Here is a 6,000-nt window from a genome sequence, read left to right on the forward strand (position 1 = left end):
AACTGCTGCTTTTACAATTCTGCTGAACCAGACCAAACCGCAGTTGTAAAATCCCGAATCGTCTTTGAACACGGAAGGTGAGCGCTGCCCTACGCACTCTCCACAACGTTTTCAGCGGAGAACAAAAAAGGCAGCGATTCACTCCTGACGACCCTGCATACCAGTCGGTGACTGCAGGTGTCAATTTTCTAAACTACAAGAATTATTTGCTTGAGCACTTTATATGGACCAATGTACTTAGGATGGAATACACTTTGCAGTCTAAAGCGTATATTGCTGGTGAATAACCATACGATATCACCAACTTGATAAATCGGTCCCTCCCTGTAATGTCTATTGGCTTATTTTTTGTATTGTGTTTTACTTGATTTAAATGTACTTGAATCTTTTGATGTATATCGTTAATACTTTTGATGTGGGTCTTCACAGATGGTTGCGGCACCTGTGCTATAGGCATGTTGATAGGTAAGATTTTTGGGTGATAACCAAATTAGCATATGATGCAGAGACTCCCGTAGCACTGTGCACGGCGTTATTGTATGCTAATTCAGCAAGCCATAGCTGTGACACCCATGATTCAGTGACTTTGTCTGCATAACAATACAGGTATTTCTTAAGTGTCTGATTTAGGGCCCAATTAAGATCTCGCTAGGAAAGCCCTCCGTATGACTCTAATCCAGAGGGCTTTCCAAGCGAATCGCGCTGTGTGAGTCCGACCGAACAAGTATGATGCAGCCATAGGCTGACAGACTCAGTTCGCTTAGACTCCCATTGAACCCTATGGGAGCACGTGTAACGACGCGTACACAGGCTCCCATAGCAAAAAGGGGTGGGTGGGGAAAAGCGTACCCTCTCTGGTGGGCACCCCATGTTGCCCGCCCCACTGTGCATGCTTGAATCTGGGGAAATCATGCACAACCCCCCGAGACCGATTCGAAGGGCTCCAGGTGAAGGGGCCCTGCTACGGCCCCCGAAGTCTGATTCTGACAGCCGTTTTGTCTCACTGACACGTAGGTGATATAGCTGTCCGAATCGTGCATCGTACTCGCTCGGTGGGAATCCATCTCCATTGCGTGGCACAATTTGTCTGCGAAAGAGTCTGTCGGACATGATTTGGTTCCAGAAACAATTTGGTCGACATGTATCTGATCTTCGAATGGTGCTTGGTCGTTCGGAGCGGGTGACGACTCGGTCGGAAACATAGGCTTCGAATCGGATTCGCACGTTCAGGTACCCGTCTGGAGGCCTTCCTGACGAGATCGTAATTGGGCCCTTAGTCTTTCAGTTTGTCCATCCGCCTGTGGATGAAAACTGGTGGACATAGCTGATGCTATCTGTAGTGTTTTACACCAAGTCTGCCAAAACCGTGACGTAAACTGTGACTCCCTGTAGGATATGGTAGTTTCTGGTAATCCATGCAGATGAACCACATTGGTCAATAGGAGCTGTGCTGTTTGCCCTGCCGTAGGTAAAGTTATACAAGGAATGAAATGTCCCACTTTTTAGACTGTCTGCTACCACCAGTATGGCTGTGTGGCCTTTATTTTTTTGCATTCTGTGATAAAACCCACACTGATACTGTTCCATGGTTGATCAGGAGTTTGTAATGGTGATGGTAATAGTTTTCATGTGGCCTTTAAACGATCTGTCTTGGCTCTAGCACAAGAGTGCCATCTCTTAATCCAAGACTGTATGTCAGCTCCCATAGACTTCCACCAAAAACAAAGTTGCATCAACTGTAATGTCTTTTTGTACTCAGGATGCCCTGCCAACACCGAATCATGACATCATTTGAATGCTTTATTCTGTATTTCTTTAGGGGGTAAATACAATTGATCTTTGTGGAACGTTAACCCTTACTTGAGATTCCTTTGATCATTCTTTTCAACCCACCTATCCCAATTGGCAGAAAAATTAGAATGCCTAACAGCTTAAAAAAAATTATCAATTGTTATGACACATAGTACCTTAGATGGAGGTATAGTGGTTTCCATGATTGCCTCCTTTGGATTGTTATCATTGGTTTGTCTGGACAAGGCATCCGTCTTTCTGTTCACATTGCCTGGACGGTAAGTGACTACAGAATCAAAATCAGCAAAAAACAGCATCCATCTCATCTGTCTCTGTGTCAATTGTCTAGCTGTTTTCATGAACTGTAGATTCCTGTGATCGGTGTAGACTGTGATGGTATGTCGAGCCCCCCACAAATACTGTCTCTAGTCTTGCTTAATAGCCAATAGTTCTTTCTCAGCTATGGTGTAATTCACTTCAGGTATATTTAGTTTTTCGGACAAGTAAGCGACTGGATGGAGTTGTCCGGTTACACAATCTCTCTGAAACAGGACTGCACCGATAGCCACATCGGAGGCCTATGACTCCACATTGAAGGGGTCTTCAGGATTACCATGACATAATACAGGAGCAGCTGTGAACGCTCTTTTTAAAAAAATGAAAGCTTCTGAGGCACCAGGTGTCCACACAAAAAGGACACATTTTCTCAATAGTCACGTGATTGGTGCTACCTCATGTGAGAAGTGCTTAATGAACCTCTGATAGTAATTAGCAAATCCCAAGAAGCATTGCACATGTCTCACAATACTTGCCACTCTTGCACTGCCTTCATCTTCCTCTTAGCCATACGAAACCCAGAGGGGCACAACATTACTCATAGAAATTCCACTTCCCACACATGAAAATCACATTTGCTTAATTTACTAAATAAATGATCTCTCAATTTCCTCAAAACCAGTACCACATGTAACTTGTGTTTTTCCTCATTTGCTGAATAAATCAGTATGTTGTCTATGTATACAGTGACTAATGTGTCCAAGTACTCCATTAAAACATCATTTAAGAAGTACTGAAACGCAGCAGGGGCATTGCACAAACCAAACGGCATTACAATATACTCAAAAAGCCCATATCTAGTTTTAAAAGAAGTCTTCTATTCCTTCCCTTCTCTCATTCGAACTAGGTGATAGGCACCTCTCAAATCCAACTTTGTATAAATCTTGGCCTCCTGTCCTTGATCCAAAAGGACCGAAAAGAGAGGGAGTGGGTACCTATTCTTGATGGTGTTTTTATTCAGCATGCAATAATCAATGCAAGTGCGTAAATCCCCATTAGCATTAGAAATAAAGAAGGAGGAGAAGCAGCAGGAGAACGGGAAGGTCTTATAAATCCAACAGAGGTGTAGTGATCTTTTAAATGCTGTGTTTCAGGTTCTGACAAAGCATACACCCTGCAAGATGGTATAGTAGCTCCAGGGACCAGATCTATGTGGCAATCATACTCTCTATGTGGAGGTAACGTCTCAACTTTTCCTTCATTAAACACATCATGATATGCTGCATAACATTAAGGCAATTCTATTTCTTTCTCTGCAGCAGTGGCTGCTTGAAACAGACACACAGATGCTAACATAGTGGATGGAGATCTCTGCAGTGAGACTGACATTCACGGAAAGGAATTGTATGGATTTGTTCTTCCAGTCTATTGCGGGGTTATGTTGCCAAAGCCAAGGTATGCCCAGGATAATCTCATATTGTGGGGCTTCTGTGATATTTAATGAAAGAGATTCAACATGCCAATGTTTATTCACATACACCTTTAAGGCAATGGGCATCGTTTGTTCAGTTATGAGACCCGATTTCAAAGGCTTTCCATCAGATGCCAAAACCTGCTCTGGAAGGGCTCACAGAATTCTATTTAGTGATAACTTCTGTACCAGACCTATGTCTATAAAATTCCAAGTGGTCCCTAAATCTATCACAACCTCTACCCAATATTGTTTTTCATCAGCTTGCAATATCATAGGAACCAATATATGTGATTATGTTTCCTTATTTGAATTCAAGGAGAGATAAGGCACTCTCCACTCCTGTTCAATATCAGAAGTCAGGGATTTACTGTCTTCTGTCTTGTTCTGTAATATGGACACTGCAACCTTTTTATTCTGACAGACAGTGGACTGTATTATGAGTTTAGTGGGACACTCCCTTACATAATCTCATTTCTTTCCTCAGTACATGCATTGTTCATGCATTCTGCATGCTTTTTTTTTCTGCTTTAGAAAGGGGAGATCTAATTGCCCCCACTTCTGTGGGCTCTAGACGAGACTCATTGTCTATTGTAGTTCTGTGATAGCTTCTATCAAAACTAACCACTGTTCTCTCCCCTTTGTTTCTCTCTCCTGCTCTTTCAGTCAACCTGTGATCTAAACGTAATGTTAGATTCATTAAATCTTCACAATTAACTTCTTGAGGCTTGAATCTGAGCTAATATATCTTTCATGTCATCTCTATGCCCCTGGTAGTACAAAGACATTATTTTTTTCCCTTGTCTTAACTCCAATAATTCTCACTCAGCACAGAATGTGGTAGCCCTCCTATCTAATACTCACTCAAATTCAGAACAGAAGGCGTTCCAGTCTGACAAAACTGGATCATTATTCTTGACCAAGGGTTCTACCCAATTAGCCGCATCCCCTGCTTAGTAGGAAATGGTAAACTATATTCTGGAATAGTTACTGGGAAATGAGGCTGGTTTGCAAGAAAACTGTAACAGTTCCTGTATCAAGAAGACCTGAACTTTGTGGGAATCTCCTGTAAACCTCTCTGGTGTGGCCAAAGGAATTCTAGGGGGAACAATAACCTGTATTTGAGATGCAGAGGCATCAAAAGGATTTTGTTGCATTTTTTTTTATTTTTCTCTAAGGGTGGCTGTTTCCACTCGAGAAGAAACTCATTCTTGTCTAATGCTTGAAGGACATCATCCATGGTGGCCATGTCTGTGAATCGCTCTCATTTGGAGGAGTATAAGTTCTGGGGTGCATCATTCTGTGAAAGCTTCCACGCTATGGTGTGGAAGAGAACTCCTCAGTATCCGAGTGATGAACAAAGTGGTCCACCTCTTGATATCTCTAATTATCACATACAAAACTGCTACATTCATAGATTCTTACTACTTGCAAATTCCTTTACCTCAAACAATTGTAGGGCATTCTTCTCCCAATTTAAAGACTATCATATCTAATTCCCAAGCCTTCATTACCTATGAAACAAGAGACAGACGACAATATGCGGACAATCATTCACTCATGATCGTTTGTACATACCCCAATGAGACTAAAAAAAAAAAAGTAAAAAAAAAATATCTTTGAATCAGACATCTTTGGGGTTCATCAAACCATAGTGTCTTGGCTCTTTAAGAACATTGTCTCTTGTCAGACTAGTATCCATATCCGTAAGAGATTACCATACACAAAAGAACTTGGTTGTATTTCATTTTCATTTTTCTAACGATTGTTCATAACATAGCAATTATCTGTGCTTGACTTCACCGTCAAGGAGACCTTGTACTTTTGTGAGTAACATAGCAAAACAGAAAAATAATAAGGTTCCTAGTTATATCCCCTATGACTATTCACTGATAATACAGGCAGTCTTTTTTCTTTTTTCTTTTTCTTTTATTCTACCGGGATTCAGTATGAAGCTGGGAAAGCCAGAAAACTGTCGGTTCTACATTACTGCTGAGCCAGACCAAACGGCAGTTGCAAAATCCTGAATCGTCTTTGAACGCGAAAGGTGCGAGCTGCCCTACGTGCTTCTTTACAACGTTTTCAGGGGAGAACAGAAAAGGTAGCGATCCGCTCCTGACGACCCTGCATACCATTCGATGACCGCAGGTGTCACAGGAAGTCAGTTCTCTCCACAAATGGGAGTTAGCTGCCAAAAATCCTTCCACAAAAGCGGACTTCAAGGAAGGCTGAAAAACTGCGGTTGGGCATATCCGCATCATCAGTCTTCTACAACGATACTGTGACTACATTTTAAGCTTCCAATGAAGGTGCTATATGACCTCATTTCTTGACAAACGGAAACTATGCGAATTTCGCTCACCCCTAGTAATAATATGCTTTACTTTCAATGAGGCAGTTAACATTCTACCTGACAAGAATATGAGGGGCATATTATCAAGCACAGCGTTAAAATTATCGCC

Source organism: Triturus cristatus, chromosome 10 (assembly GCF_964204655.1).
Source record: "Triturus cristatus chromosome 10, aTriCri1.1, whole genome shotgun sequence".
NCBI classification, from domain to species: domain Eukaryota; kingdom Metazoa; phylum Chordata; class Amphibia; order Caudata; family Salamandridae; genus Triturus; species Triturus cristatus.